At 33.2% G+C, this 17,276-nt stretch overlaps 1 long non-coding RNA gene across 1 annotated transcript in view; it reads left to right on the top strand.

Annotated features, from left to right (window-relative positions):
* The window catches only part of LOC125924595 (uncharacterized), a 62,466-nt gene extending 47,081 nt beyond the window's left edge, over window positions 1-15,385 (top strand). The window contains exons 2-4 of the long non-coding RNA XR_007458481.1: window positions 2,224-2,329; window positions 3,327-3,380; window positions 15,331-15,385. This is a non-coding gene — a long non-coding RNA (uncharacterized LOC125924595). The remainder of the gene's footprint in view (window positions 1-2,223; window positions 2,330-3,326; window positions 3,381-15,330) is intronic.
* Window positions 15,386-17,276: the final 1,891 nt, after the last annotated feature.

Here is a 17,276-nt window from a genome sequence, read left to right as displayed (position 1 = left end):
TCCTTTTCTGTTTCATAACATTACCTTACATTTCTGTTCTGTTTGTAGAATTTCACTTCCTTTTTAAAAAATGCATCAGGTAAAAAGCATTTATAACTTTTGTTCTGATTTTGTAACTCATGAAGTGATAAATTTGCTTATTTTCAGTTATTTACCAGACTATTATCTTCAGAGAAGTACATGCTGGCTTTAGGTGACCCTCAGAGTTAATTGGAAAGATATCTGTGCCGGGCTTGCTGTATATATGTTCCTGTTTATGACTGGAGGATGGGTAGAAATCTGTACATTTTCTATCCAAGGAAGAGTCTGAACAATGATGAGGCTTTGATTAATACTATTGATGCTTTAATGGCTCATTTTATATCCTGAACACTGGGGGGAAGTATGTTCTCTTCTGTAAAGACTATGGTTCTTATGATTCACTTAACACAAATAGCAAAAAAGCATGAAAGATCTCTTGTCTCACAAGAAGAAATGGGTGGCTGTATAATGCTAGTTGCATATATTACTGAACTGTTACAGAGGAGAGGAAATTACCCAGTCAGAATAGATATGTCTCTGTAGCCTTGTATCCGCATTCTAATAGCCACAGAGTTTATCTTAGTCTGAACGGAGCTCTAAGTTATTAATTGTTTTAATGATTTCATTGATTTCTGTTAATCTAGGTAATGTGCCTTACTAAATTCGGTAGTTTATTTTGCTTTTCAATTAACCTTTTACTTTTGTTATATCATTTTTTATTAAAAACAAAGGTTTTATCTGCATTTTAATGATATGCCTATCTTAGTATATTATGAATTATATTTGGCTATCTGTACTGCAATTTTCCTGAATACTTTAGGATAATGGCACACCATAACGGCTCAGTATTTTATTGCAGGTTATCATTGATACAGAATACTTTTAAAAGATACTTGAATAAATTCTAGAATTCTGTATGTATAACCAAAATATATATTTAAATTGTTTTTTGTATTTTTAGAATACAACCATGAAAGAAATGTAATGCTTACTTTACTTTTACTCTTCCAAAGTAGGAATAATGCTACTATTTCAAATTAAATTCAAGTTATTTTAATTTCGTTCAATTAATAGATACAAAAATATATTATAAAATCTTGGAAAATTTAAAATGGTGTTTAAAAATAGTACATTCCGGAAGAAAGGCTACTGTAGGTGTATACTTTCTGTGTTTCTAAAATATTTCACCGGCTTACATAGATTAATTGATATTCAAATACAGTCTGCCTAATGAAGATCGTAATTTGTTTTGTCAGATATAAAGTTATCTGTATATTTATAAAATATTAGTGAAATGGTCCCACGTGATGCTGAGGTAGGTTCTCTATTCTTCATTCCTGGGGAGTCACATTCACATATAACTTTTGTACCAATTAAAAACTGTTAATGACAAAACATTGTAATTGATTAGTCTTTGTATATTTACAACTCACTTTAATTGCTGAAAAACGCCATTTGTCAGTTTCATGTTCTATTGACAATGTTATTGATTTATCTGAATTTGGCTTTGTCTTGTCTCTCGTACATAAAACTCACATATGCAGTTCAAATGGGAAATGACTGTATTGATTTCCTTAACTTGAGCCCAAATGCTAAAGATTTTTGGATAAGCTTTCTCATTACTTAAGCCAAAATCAATAAGAAAGAGCATCTTTTAATGAAAGAGCAGTTTGAGCAACGTACTTCAGAAATAGGGTCCTGTTCATTCTTTGCTTTACAAATCGATCTCCTAGGTTCCTTAAGTGAGGTCCAATTGGTTGACATTGTGGTTTGTCTTTGTGTGTAAACTTGCAGCTTCAGAAAAGAGAAGATGAGCTACAGAGACAGTGGAAAGAAACTCTCTCCCTGAGAAAGAAGAGTTCAGTACCAAGTGTAACCAGTGTTGAAATGCAGCACAATTTACAAATATACCAGATAATTCTTACATCTATCAAGTTCGTGCTTATATGTGATGGTTGCACAATATTTTAAAAGTTCCTTCCCTGTTTTGTTAATATCTATATGTGCATATCATATACATTTACATTAATCTTATTTTAACATTTGCTTTTATTTCAGAAAACGTCTGCTCATTGCTGCAGTTGATATTTATATAATGCAAAGTAGTTCACTGAAACATCAGGTCATTTTTACAATAAGTTTTTGTTAAGTGATCTTTGGATTTTCATTTTTTTTCACTGTTACATTTCCCATTTTCTGCAGGAAGAGAAACACTGGAGGTGAGCTACCGCAATAAAGTGCCCGTGCTGAGGAACAGCAAAATGAACTGAACATATAAAACAAGTTGTAAGGACAGGCCAAACGTCAGGTACTGTACTATGATATCATTAACTTCTGTGAACTACATAAATTAAGCTGATTATGCCTTCACTTAATTAACTGAGAATGACCTATTGATGTATAGGCCGAGTTAGCTAGAGACCGCTTGCTGCACTGTACTTAATTTATTGGTTTTCAATTAGTTCTTCTCTTGCCCGTGATTGTTGAGAAAAAAAAATGTCCATTTACATCTATTTTCTGTAGTGTGGTTTTATGCACGGTGAGTTTCTATTTAAAATTTTATCCCGAGTACTATTTTTTCTTTGCCAGCAATGCTTAGGTAGATTTGAAGAGTTTGTTATGTTTTGTTTTTCTTATTGTTAGATATAATTTGGTTTCTGGAATAAAAGAAATCTACACATGAATTCATCTTGTTAGTGTTGTGATTATTATTAAGTTATCTTTAGAAAAGATCCCGTATATTCCTTTCAAGAACTATTTTGCTTTAATTACATTTTGGAAATTAATGTTTACCAAATTTACTGTTAAACTATACTTTTGTCAAGCAATCTCAGTGAAGAAGGTTCTTTGGTAAACCTTTAGATTTTTGAGATTTTTTTTGCTCTAAAAACTTGAGTTTTTTGAAGTGGAAAGATTATAGTATGAATGGTCATTCTCAGTTTCCTGTGGTAGTAGGACGATTGTACATGAGAATACCTTTAGACAAAAATGTATTCTTCAACTTTTGCCCTTATATACACTGATTTTGTGAGGGCTGAGAAACCTCAGTATGTTGCCCTCTACTATATAGCTTTTATAATCCACTAATCAAAAGATATTTATTATATCATTCTTACAATCTCAGTATCTGAGCCTTAGAACATTTCACTAGAGATTGGTAGTCTGATTTTAGGTATTATAATTATTTTAATAATTTATTATTGATAGTTATTATAACAGGGTTAGTCAAATTATAAAAGTAAACTAAATATAAGGAAAGTATGTGACTCTGTTTTGATAATTTGCTTTATCTCTCCTAAATTTAGGTCTGTATCTGAGAATGGAGTTAATAATGGAATGCGGACTCAGGACCCTTTGAGGTATTTGCCGACTCTTGTATATATGCGGTATAAATATTACTTGTTCTGGAAGTTCTGACAGATAAATATTTCTATGGGTTGGAGTAATCAGAGATGGGTTAAAGATTTAATTTCTCCTACAAGACATATATGGGGGACAGTATGTTGATAATCTATGTTAAAATTTCATGCAGAATCTAATTAATACTGTAGGAGTTTGTGGGCATATGAGGATTTAACATTCTCATTATTTGTGAATAACCCTGAAAGCTCATAATGAGTTGTGGTAATGTGTGCATCACAAATTTGAATCTCATACCCTGTACCCATGCCATGGCATTGGGAAAGAAATTTAGCAGCTATATTCAAAGAGACATTGTTTTCTACACGTTTTCATATATGCAATGATATATGTAATGATTGGCCTACTTAAATTCCTAGCCACATTTTCCTGAATTTTCACAAAGTGTTTGCTCTTACAGAATTTGTGAATTAGGGGAACAACAAAAGACTCAGTATCTTGTTTGGAAATATCAAATGCCTGTTATTTCTTGAAAATCTAAAATGGATTTCTGTGACAGAAGGGGATAAAACTTATGTTTTGCAAAGAATATATTCAAAATTCACCTCTAGTTTTGTAATTTCTGGGATTTCAAATGGACACCAAAGTGGAAAGGTTATATATGGGCCTGTGTGTGTGCGTATTTGTGTGTATGTGTGTGTGTGTGTGTGTGTGTGTGAGAGAGAGAGAGAGAGAGAGAGAGAGAAACAGAGAGAGACTGAGGTGTTCAGGGGAAAGTTTTGAACTGGAGATGTAAATTATGAAATTGTTAACATATCAATGTTATTAAAGTCAAGAGAAAGGATGAGATGACCAAGAAGTAAATGCTAAGTAAAAAGAGAATCAAGGAAAAGAAGCCTTGTTGGTATTCTAACATTAAAAGATGAAGGATATGAGAAATCAGGAAAGGAATCAAACAGCCAATGATAATAAGAAATCCAGGAGAATCAGGAGCTTTAGAATCCAAGCAAAGAAAACATTTCAAGGAGAAAGAAATGATCACCTGTGTAAAATGCTGCTTATAGTTCATAATATGGGAGCTAAATGACATAGAGGTCATTGGCGATCTTGACAAAAGCAATTTTAGTGTCTTGGTGGGTGCATATTTATTCTGATTGTAATGGTCACAGTAACAGAAAAAAAATTATAATGCAGAAAATAAAGAGGATCATTGCTAGAACAATGTTTTGAGAATGAAAAAGCTGATAGAATCTACTAGAAAAATGGAAAGTTTGGCCGTAGTTAAGAACATGGGCAAATCTTCCCCAGTAATATAAAAGAGGGTAACTGGGCACAGACACAGTAAGTAGATGTGATAGTCTTGAGCTATCGAACTTTTCAGTGAAAGAAGAAGTAAGGTTATCAATTTAAAGTAACAATGGGGAAGGAAGTGTTGGAAGGTTGAGAAGTGAAAAGGGATGAAATATTTTGCTTGGACAGTAAAGGAAGAAATTGGCCATAACAAGTAAGCCAGAGTACTGAAAATACTCAGCTTTATTCTAATTGAAATGTTCCATATTTTCTCATACCAAGTCTATCATTCTAACATATTAACATTCTGTATTGAAACTGTGTGCTCAGTTTCTGTCTGTTCACTAGATTATGAGCAGCTTGAAGGCAAGATGTATATTTGATTCATTTTTATATTCATAACATCCAAATGAAGTCTCTAAAATGAAGTATGAAATTAAGAAATACTTGATAGATGACTGAATAATTTATGTGATACATTGTATGTTGTACTAAAGGCATATAAACAGTCAAAAAATATTATTTATATTTGGGAAAGTTGATGCTAGGTGTCATTTCATATTTAAATGGAACCATCATTTTGGGGTGCCTGGGTGGCTTAGTCGGTTAAGCGTCTGACTGTTGATTTTGGCTCAGGTCATGATCTCACGGTTTGTGAGTTTGAGCCCCACTTCAGGCTCTGAGCTAACTATGTAGCCTGCTTGGGATTCTCTTTCCCTCCCTCTCTCTCTGCTCCTCCCCTGCTTGTGTGTGCACTCCCTTCTCTCTCTCTCTCTCTTTTTCTCTCTGTCAAAATAAATAAATACACATTTAAAAAATAAGTAAAATAAAAATAAATTAAACAGTCATTTTTTTTTATAGTCAGCCATTTTTTTTTTTTTAACTTTAGGTGCATTACTGACTTAATCATTCTCCTAAGTTCATGGTCACCATTGGTTCATACAACCCTCATAAAGGCCTCTCTCTCCTTATAATTTTTATTTAATTTAATAGAAAATTATTTTTATTTCCACAAGGATTATATGAGAACATGGCTTGCCAGCAAAGACTGTGTGGTAAGTCTTTTGACTTTTGACAGTCTTGTCGATAAAATATGGAATCTCCTTATACTCATTATAGTTTTAATTTTAATTTCTATAATCTAAAGGAAATTGAGCACCTTTTTATATGTTTAATGGTTATTTCTATTTTTTCTGTGAATTACCTATTAATATCTTATCGTTCCAATACTATGATCATTTAGTTTCTCGCCATTCTTTTCTGCAATGAGGATGTCTTATGTTGCAATAACTTTTCCAATAACTGCAAACCTTACATAATCTCACATTGACTCATGACCTCATATTATTCTACTTTCTTCTGAATTTTAAGCCCAATAAGCTTTATTTTGGATGTTCTCATTACTTGCAACTATTTGCATTAGTTCATCCTATTTAATAGGAAAGAGCCTCTGACCTCATTATTTACACATTTACTAAAGCAGCTGAATATTTATACTTTCTATTCCATCTGATATTGCTTAAGTGGAAATATTTTCTGAAGGTTCTAAGGTTCTTGATATTTTTTCCTTACATTAAAGGTTTAATTTGATATTTCTCTGTGGGTTAGCATCCTTTCACTATGAAGTATGGGTATCCTGCCACCAGGAACAAGCAACCAGCTTCGCAAACAGAATAATTGGTGCTATTCTTTTCACATACACAAAAGTAAGTTAAAACAGGGTAGAGCTTTTATCATCAATTGATTCTTAGAAGTCCTTTCTTGATATTTCAGCCCCAAGGCTTATATCAAAGTTGTTTCCTTCAATGTGGAAACTTCAAGCTTCCAATTCACCAGTCTGCAAGCCCTGAGCATCAAAGCAGACCTGGCCTGTGATCCACGGCTAAGCACTTACTTTCTTGAAGTGATGCTTAGTGCTCTGATTCACCATCAAGATCTGAGGGTGCTGTTATGAGAAGATAAATTAGGGAACCAGACGATTAAACCCTTTGGCCTCCACTGAGATCTTCCTGAGCAGGAGCACTTGTCTCCAATTCCTCTTTGACCTGTTATTGTTTCCATATGGCGGCCACTGCTCAGGACTCTCACTTGACTTACACACGATTCCTGAGAGATTGACATGTGTGAGGATCCTGATTGCTTCAAACAGTAGTTGTGGAGAGGCCATGGAAACCAAAGGGTCTTTACCACTGTATATTATCTTCTCTTTAGCTACCATTTTATTTCATGCCAGAACTCATGCTCTTTTCTACTATTCTGACAATTAAAACTGTAATTTTCTTTATTTTTCAAAATTCTCTGGTAGTTTCTCATTTCAATCTGTCAGGCTGATGGCTTTATAATTTCCTTACTTAGAGAAGTCATGATTTTAAAATACTTATCATCATCATCGTCATTTGCATTCTTATTCTGATTGAAATTTAAATAACAGGGAAACCAAATGATGTATGATTTATTAATATTTCCTGCATATCAAGTTTTCATCATTTTGTCCAACTTTCCTCCTGTGTCACATGTTATATTTGTGCTCATCTAACACTGTGTGAAGCTCCATTTCTCACCTCTTTGTTCTGCCTGTCAAATGACTTAAAACAGAAAGTAGAAATGTTAGATCTTTGTTGTTTTAAATATATACATTTGGGGCGCCTGGGTGGCTCAGTCAGTTGGGCGACCCACTTCAGCTCAGGTCATGATCTCAAGGCTCGTGAGTTCGAGCCCACGTCGGGCTCTGTGCTGACAGCTCAGAGCCTGGAGTCTGCTTCCGATTTTGTGTCTCCCTCTCTCGCTGTGCCCCTCCCTCATTCATGCTCGTCTCTCTTTCTCTCAAGAATAAATGAAACATTAAAAAATTTTTAAAAATAAAAAATATATATATACATTCATATTGTGTGTGTGGGGGGGAACTGTTCCTCAGACCCTTTCCAGTTGATCTTCTAGTCATGTCAGTTACCCCGATAAATGTCTTAAATCCATTTCTCTATCTTTCTACCACTACTCAGTTCAGGTCTTCATTTGGGTCTTTCTTCCATTGGTCTCTTCCTCTTCTATTTATCCTCTCTCTGCTAGGCTAGACATAAAACATGCCCACATATGAACATGCAGAAATGTGATTAGATCACTCCTCCACCTAAAATCCTTTTATACTCCCAGATAACTTGAATTTCTTTTCAAACCAAAGCCACCAGGAATAGGCAAAAGAGAAGCTAACTCAGGCCGTGTTTTGAGTGTCTCATACCCAATCAACTATAATTCCACTTTTTTTTATTTGTTCAGCACAGCTAAAATTATATTTAAAGATAAGTTCACCATTTACTGTGATTATGCCATGTAATGAAGATCTTTCAGATGTCAGTGTCTAACAATGGCAAACATTTACTTTTCTTGTCCATAGGTCTTTGGATTGGTTCAGGTGGTTTTGCTGCAGGTACTTGAGGTTTCCTCCTCGTGTCTTTCTTTCTGGTATGAGTGGCCGTTTGTGGCCTCTTTCTTCATGAACATGCGGAAGCAACAGAGACAGGTCAAATAATACAAGCACATTTCAGAGTCTGCTCAGTTCCTATGTGCTCAAATGACATTGGCCTACGATGTCACATAATAAAGAAACATGCTCAACCCATAGTGAAACCATGACGGGGGTATAGAGGGCATGAAATATAGTGACTAAGTAATAGCACCTACTACAAAAAAGCCCTCCTGTTCTACACAAAAGTTTTAAAACAATTGATCTGCCAGATAAAGTGAAAACCTTAAGAAATAAAAATCTACATATGACCTTTAATTATTTACCTTTCAGTTTATTTTCCGCAGCTTTCTGCTATAGCTGAGTAGTCATTGCAGCAAATTAATCATAACACTTGCATACGCATATACCTTTTTCTCTCTTTTGAATGCCCTATATCTTCTGGGGAAAACTAGTTCTCATCCCTGTTTACCCACCTTATTATTAAAGCTTGCTGTTCCCAAATAAAGCATTTTCCTGGCCAAAATTAACTAACACTGAATTTTGAAAGCTAATGACTCACATGTAGGCATAGATACATTTAGTTCATCCAAGGAAAGATAGGCCCTGTTTCAGCCAAAGTCTGTAAAGGAATGCTGCAGAATCTGATTTTGTCCACTCTGATTCAAGAATGTTGATTGAAGAAGTTAGACTGGACATAATTTTTCCCAGATTTTAATATACTATAGTATATTAAAATATATATATAAATATATATTGTATGTTAAATACTATAGTATATTTACTATAGTATTACCTAAAAGAGGCACATCATGAGTGTGAGTGAGGAAATTATGAAAATAAGAGTGGTGTAGACTTTATGGTATAGTTAACAACCATAATTTATATAAAACAGACAATAAGTGACATTCAGTAAAGGTTTTATATTATTTTCTCCTTAGGGTATAACTCAAAGACTATGCTCTATGGTTTGCGTTCCTCTTCTGCAGGTTTCATCCAGTTCTAACACTCTGCTGTGTATCTTACACTGTTCCTGAATCATGTGTGCTATGTTGGAATGTTACTTTCTTATATCAGAAACCTTAATTATTAACTTTCTACTCATGTACTTGTTCCAAAAACAGATTTTAAGTAGCAGATTTAATTATTTCTACAGCTAAAGAGGCATCCCTCACTCAAATTATTGCTGCCAAACATTGTCTTCTCAGCTTTTAATACCCTAGGGAAGATAGATAGATAATAGATAGATAGATAGATAGATAGATAGATAGATAAGGCAAGTTTACTCCACAGACTGTGTATTTTGCTCCGTATCATCCGACCCTTTGTATTGTACTCATGCAGCAAGGAAAAGGATTTTGTTTCACTGTCCTTGGGAAGAGCAGTAATGTAGGAACAGAGCTGAATATGGTTCTGGATGGAACTGAAATGTGGATGCTACAATACTAGTTAAGTAAACAATGCCTTGGCAACTCCGGCTTTTCTGCTTCTCTGTTATGATCATTGTCTAGTATGTTACATATACATCATACATACGAAAGATAGGAAATTGAATTTGTGTTTGCAAGGAACTTCTCATGGTAGATGACAGATAAGCCAAAGCAGAGGTATGCTGAAGATGGTTGGCACTGTACCAAGAGATTGGATTGTTTAGCACTTCTTTCTACTTCCTTGTTCAGTGATATATTGATAACTTGAAATTGACCATGGTAGGAATATTTTGTCCATGGAAATTGGCAAATCCTTCAAACCAGATAGTTTTTATTTTTTTATTTTTATTTTTTCCAGAGAGCTAGTTACTAGTATACCAAGAGCGAAGCCTTGCACTTTTATATAAATTTTTGTTTCCTTTCTTGATTGTCAGATTTATAAGTTCTAAGTAAATTTCATTTATTTCATCTAACTGATAGTGTTTTATATATATTTTTTCACACATTCTATTCATTTCCACTTAAGATAATCACATATCCCAGTATTTTTTTTCTTTCTATTAATCCTTAAATTCTTTCTTTCTTTCTTTCTTTCTTTCTTTCTTTCTTTCTTTCTTTTTTTCTTCTCAGGATTCTGATCAGCTATTTATAAAAAGATTCTGATAAAATGTTATATATTTCAAAATTAAAATGAGTATCATGCTTATTATGTTATGTTACCTTAAAATGTTATGCTATATACATGCAATAACTATTTATCAATTCTAAATATTGGTTTGCAGGGAATTTTAAATTCATGTAAAGAATTTTCTGATTTATATGCAAAGACAGAAACTTGTTAGCTTAAAAAGATTCTCTCTTCCCCAAGAGAATCTAAATCTTAAAAATAAGTAAACTATATTTTTATTTGAAACTATTCAAATAGACTCTTCCCAAAAATATTAAAGATCAAGTTAAAATAGATGTTATTCAATAGTAGCTCTGCAACAATAGGTAAAACTAAAAAAAATCAAGACTGCAAAGATTGTATGATTTTGTATATTTTTCTGATTTTCTTGTTGGGTATGGTGCTGTGTCCACAAACCTGTTTTCAAGACTTGAGGGATATAAAATATTTGTCATAGTGCCCAGCAGAATGTGTAGTGGCTCAGGATCTTATCAATAATTATAAGTAATTAGAAATACAAATTAATATTGTTGCCAGAGAATCTGTTTCTAAACACTAGTGACAAAACTTTATCCTTTATTATACAGAAACTCGAGGGTAAACAAAATCATCTTTATTGATTTATAATTAGAATGTGATATTAGATATGTGCTCCATAATATTTCCTATGTTAGGGCTTTGTATACGTGCATTTATACTTCTTAACAATTGTCTTTTTTTTTTTCCTTCCTACATTCTGAGTCTTGCTCTTACTACCCTTTATTCAGATTAAATTTCAGAGTGGGAAAAATCCAGGTTGTGGTGCTTTAATAGTGGTGTAGCTTTGAGCAATTTGATTTATGCCCCATTTTCTCTATCAGTTCAATTAGGAAAACAATACTACATATTCCATATACTGTTGGAGATTAAATGAGAACCTATTTATAAAGAACTTAGAGAATGCCTTGCACATAACTTTTATCAAGCAGATATTAGCATTATCTTTCACAAGCCACCTTCTCTGGTAGTTTCATCCCTGAGGTCTTCCATTGATAATCACTCTCATCTCTTAATATCTGGAGTATTTTTTTTTAATGTTTATTTATTTTTGAGAGAGAGAGAGAGAGAGAGAGAGACAGAGACAGAGCATGGGAGGGGGAGGGGCAGAGAGAGAGGGAGACACAGAATCTGAAGCAGGCTCCAGGCTCTGAGCTGTCAGCACAGAGCCCGATGCAGGGCTCAAACCCACAAGCCATGAGATCATGACCTGAGCCGCAGTCAGACGCTTAAAAGACTGAGCCACCCAGGCACCCCAATATCTGAAGTATTTATCTTAACTGCCCAGCTGTGTTAATTTTTCTTTATTTATTCTAGATTGTAAGGCTCTTGAAGGGACAAGATTGTTTTTTATTCCTAATAGAATCCCAAATCTGTAGATTTAAAGCAAACATTTATTGTTGATGGTGAAGCTATTGATAGAAGGATGGAGGAAGAGCCTCACTTACTCTTCATAGATTTATTGTCCGAAAAGATTTCGTATTTGCACCCACGCACTCTCTTGCACATCACACTAACTGTACAGCACTTATATTTCTTGGGCGTGTCATGTGTAGTTTATTTTCAGAATTCTTGAGATCTAAATGCCTGATATTATATAAATTAGAATTGGTTTCTTCAAAATGGACAGCAATACATTGGAAAATACAGCATACATTGGAAAAAAATACAGCACAGAGTAAGATTTAATAGGAAAAGCAGACCCTATTTATTATTAGCTTTTGTTTCATTGGCAGAAATCTTTGTGTTTTTTTAACCATTTATTTAGTTATTCTTAAGTAGGTGGGTTACTTTCTCATTACACACGAAAGGTTTAACCTTTTCAAATGTTTTGTGTTTCAACACAGCAATTCTTGAGAAGCTGAAATTTTAACTCAATAAGCATACAGTACAGAAGACAAACACATAAATCAGTAACAGTTTAAAAAAAATAAAGGTTAGCGTTGTTGTCTTTGTGATCATCAAATGAATGGAAGCCATTTATGTCAATGACACTGTTGTGTTTTTGAACTAGATCCTAATTCTTTTGTTTGCCTTCTGCCTTTAAAATTATTCCTGAAACAAGTGCAGTGGCAAGCTAATTTTCTATATTCATTTACATAATTGCCATCATAACTTCTTTTATCTTGCATCAATTTACAACTAAAAGCTCAGAATGTTTCTATACAATTATTATTTTTTACTTTACATTTCTAAAGAACTATTGAAAGGGTTGATGATTTCAGGCCTTATCCTTAATAAATATTAACTTAGAATAGAACAAACAGGTGCCTTCTCATAATATGATCACTTAGAATAAGGAGGGGCATAATTTGAACACTTAGTACAAAGGGAAATTTATTTTTGGAACTCATAATGGTGTGTTTTAACTAGATATTAGAATATAAATAAGATTAGAGAACATGCATACAAAATGGAAGATATCTTTGGCTATGTTTTTATGAGTGATTTAAGAAAATTTAAAATTAAAAGAAAAAATCGTGAGAGACTGAGAACACTCATTGTTAATCTTGACCAAGTGCTGGGATATAGACTCCACCATACCGAAAAAAAAATCATGCTTTGAGCACACTTAGACAGCCATTTAATCAAAGATAGGATAGAGAATATATTTCTTTAATACACCATTTGATCTTCTATACATTCATTGATTTTAGTTGAAAGTTGCTTAGGGATTTGACTTACACAGTGCAGACTACACAGACTAAGCTGATGGAAAATAAACTTCCAAATACTGCATGGGATATCCAAATTTCTGGCAGATTTACAAATATAAATATTGTAGGGAAATCAAATTCATATAATATGTATACAATGAATACATAATATGCATATAATGTACATATATTTAACAGTTTAATCTTTTAAAATACTTATTTAAATACTTATTTAAATGCAATTGCATTCTTCTGATGATTAACAGAGATAGGGAAAAATAAATATTTTTTACGTTGTTTCAGTATTTGTTACATAGCACAAGCAGCAAATGCAATTTCTAGAATACATTTTGAATACAATTATTTGATTTATGAGTCTTTCCTTACCTTATAATATTTTACCCTGCTTCATTTATAGGAGAATATGCATTTTACCATTTAAAATGCAATTAGAATACTAATGTTTATTATGTAGGCACATAATTATTCTGTTTTATATACATTTTATCGAATTCTCACAAAACAGTGTGATGTGTTATTATTACACCCATTTAAAACTGAGAAGACTAAGAGTCATAGACATTTACTCCCTGGAGATTATTCCTAGTACATGACAAGGCCAAGGTGTACACCCAGGTTATGTGTTTCCACAACCCATGCTGCTTCCATTCTGGTTTATTGCCTTTCATTGCTCAATAGTCAGCATTACTTAGGAAATAAATATTCATACCTCAATGAAATAGTGACAGGATAAAAATGTAAAAATCGAAACTGAAACACAACAGCACTACTTGGCAAGCAAATCTGGAAAAAAGGTACATTTCAAACTACACCACTCTTTAATCAAAGCAAGAATAACACTACATCTCTCATAATTTAGATAAAGAAATCAAATCTTCCAGTGCCTTATATTTAGTTGAGCAATGTCCTCCAGTTGATAGCATACAGTGTATATACTGGCTTTTTCCTAAGCTAGTATTCATGGGTTTAGTAATTAAGTGGTGTTAATGTGAACAGCTTTTCTTCATATTTACCCCTATTGATCCTCTAACAAAATTTTGTTTCCTATCCCCACAAGTGTAAGCTTTGCTGATCTAGAGGTCTCAGTTTCCGAAGATAGAATGCTTCCTCCAAGGGACACACAATGGGTTACTTTAAACCAAAAGTGGAGTCTGCCGTTTGGTTCTTTGGGGCTCTGTATGCCAATAAGTTATCAAGCAAAGTAATGAGTTTGTGCCAATTGGGGTGACTAATCTTCAGTTCTAGGACAGACTTGGGTTACTACTACACGATGTGAATAAAAAGAGGATTCTATTTGGAATTCAGAAGATTTTCTAGGATGTCTCTTAGTACTTCCGTATCTTCTGGATCAAGTCAATGGAGAGCTGTAACAACACAATCCAAGTAGGACTGAACTAATTCAACAACTCACTTCTGACAGCATTAAAAGTTCGCATCACCCTGGTATTCAAGGAACTTTGACTAGCTGAGGGCAAAGGAGAAAGAATGTATAGAGAAAGAAGTTAGGTATGTATCAGCTACAGTCATGTTGCTGCTTGCAAAAATGAAAACTGTACCAGTTACGTGTATTTCTTCCTAACTTTTATAAATATATTTAGAAATTTAGTAACTGATTGTTTTTCTCTTTTCATCTACTACTCTCCTATCTAACATCACATTTGTAAGCACTAGCTGATTTAATAGTTCAATATTTTAGTTACAGGATATCAAACAGAGGGACTATGACTCAGCCAGAAGAATGGGACATTAATTAAAAAACAGACAAGATGACATTGTACCTGTAGGAGGAGAAAGTTAACATGCTTTTCATTGTATGCAGGATAGGTATATAATATTAGGCAGAAGCATGACATTACTATCATCTCTATTTGGAAGTTAAGTATGGTCAAAAAAGGGTATTTGGGTGCCTAGCTGACTCTGATGGCTTTAGAATGTGTTGACTTGGATAGGCTGAACTACATTTCCCAGAAACTTTTCCTTTTATGTTTTTTGCTTATATTTGGCCGCATGAGATATCTGTGTGAGACTTGGAAAATAAAGCAGTAGCTGTGTTCACTCTAGGAAGATTGATAAGTTCTAGCTCTTCTGTAGCTCATCAAAGTTTCTGTGCTTTTGCTTACTCAGATTATTGGCATGGACAGAAGCCCAGCCCAGGCCTCCAGCTCCTGCTGGAGCTCCATTGTCAATGTCTCAGGTCCGAGCCAGCAGCAGGTTTGGTTCTTTGGTATAGTGACAGCTCTGTCTACAAGTTATCCATGGCAGTGAGATTGGAGGCTTGGAAATGAGAAAAGGCCAATAGGGTCTCCCATGATGACACAGGTTTCAGTCATCATTGTTCTTCCCTCCTTGTCCGTCTTTCAAACCTTACTGCCTGTCTTGTGCATTCAGGTTGAGTGGAGATGAAACAGTAGACCAAGACTGTGATACCAGCCTTCACAAGTGCATAAGTCAAAACCCTATAGTAATTCTCTTATTCGAGAATGTCACTAGTAGTTTTATTTCTCTAACTTAATTCTGACACTATCTCTTTTCCGAAACCTTACCTCTCATTTCTCAACAATAATAATATATGTTCATACTTCAAAGGCATATTGTCACAACAAAAATTTTAAAACTGAAAAATAAAATAGGTCAAAATTAGACACAGAATCTTTTATAAGAATATTTCAAACTTGACCATTTTGGAGCCAAGTTGAGCTAAATATAATTAACCACCTCTTCCATAATTTCATGTAGAAAAATCAAACCTCTTAGAAGAGATTTTTCATTCTTTGACCACTTCATTATTATAATATCATAATGACATTATGAATATCCTTATAGTTCTATGCATTATAAGACTAATATCATCTCTAAAAGTGATTTCATCTAATGGGTTATAGTATGGACTTAACACAGGGATATCCAAATTAACTCATTATGTACTGAAATAAATGGATGTGAATGATTGATGTTTTGTGGCATTACTAACACCTACAAATTGTTTCAAAGCTTACATAGAGAGATTATACAAATGTTTTCTCAGATATGTAACTATGAATGAGGACTAGCATTGGCAAGACTCTTACTATTGAAACCTATGTAATAGCCTATTTTAAATTCAGTGTTATCTTCCATTGAGCTCAGAGAAAAATAATATGAAGGTTATGCATAATAATCGTAATTTTATCTTATTTTTTATTTTTTCTAAAAGCACTAAGGACATGTATATAATAATTTTGAATGTGAAATTGGTGAATTATGCAAAAACAGCCACTGGATGATCAATTAAAACAGGGATATATCTTTTGCATGACTTGAAGCTTTTAATGTGCAAATATATAGAATTATTCAATTCAAGGAAAAACTGTAATAAATAATTTGGCTTATTTTAAAATATTATTTTAAGACATTTTATATAATTTCATAATATTGTTTTGGAAAAATAAAGTGTGTCATATAAAAATGTAACAGCTTATCTCATGTTGTAGAAGTTATATTCCATTCTTTTTCCATGGCATCTAAATTCAGTCTACCAGAGACACTAGCCAATATTTTAGTTTAAGTGTGGTTTTGTTTTGTTTTTGTTTGTTTTTTAAGGAGTACACATGAAAACATGCAAACATATACACTCTACTTAATTAAATTTGGTATGTTGTATATCCTATCCCCAAGCTGTGTAATTTGAAGTTTTAAATTATTGAGGAAGAAGGTTTTTTTTTTTCAATTATTGATATAATAATGTTTATTAATGGCTATTTTTATTTGATTATGTCACAAGCCTGTTAACATTCTCCCATGTTCTCATCCCATCACATCCAAAATGAAATCTAATTTTAACAGGGTAAGAAATCTTCACAGTTTAACTCCTGCCTACCTTTCTGAACTCATTTAATCCCACTCTGAACAGTGATTACCAGACTCTCATATTGCATTAAGCAGTAAAATGTGAAACAAAGTAGTAAATAAATTATGATTATCAAAAGAAAAGTGGTGATTTATCTGGCAGAATTAAAAGCAATGCTTCCATGTGCTATTTCTCTTATTTAATAAAATAGTGACTATATAAAAACCTACTAAAATTGGAATATGATTAATATCAAAATAAAGGTCCATTTTATAAAGTACATGAAAGAAAGTTTTTAAATTCAATTCAATCTCTCTCTTTTTTTTAATTTTCTAATTTTGTTGGGGAAAGTTAAATCACAGAATGACATTTCTGCCACAGAAAGTTCATCACAGAATGGCATTTCTCTAAGGACCAGTGAATGGGAACGATGGCCAAGAGCTGCTTGTTCATACGATCTGTTGTTTCCTGTGTTATGAATGTCACTTTTCAATTATTTTCCTTATTA

The sequence above is a fragment of the Panthera uncia genome, chromosome F2, assembly GCF_023721935.1.
Source record: "Panthera uncia isolate 11264 chromosome F2, Puncia_PCG_1.0, whole genome shotgun sequence".
Taxonomy (NCBI): Eukaryota; Metazoa; Chordata; class Mammalia; order Carnivora; family Felidae; genus Panthera; species Panthera uncia.
Note: the sequence above shows the minus strand (reverse complement) of the source record. Positions and strands in the feature narration are given on the sequence as shown.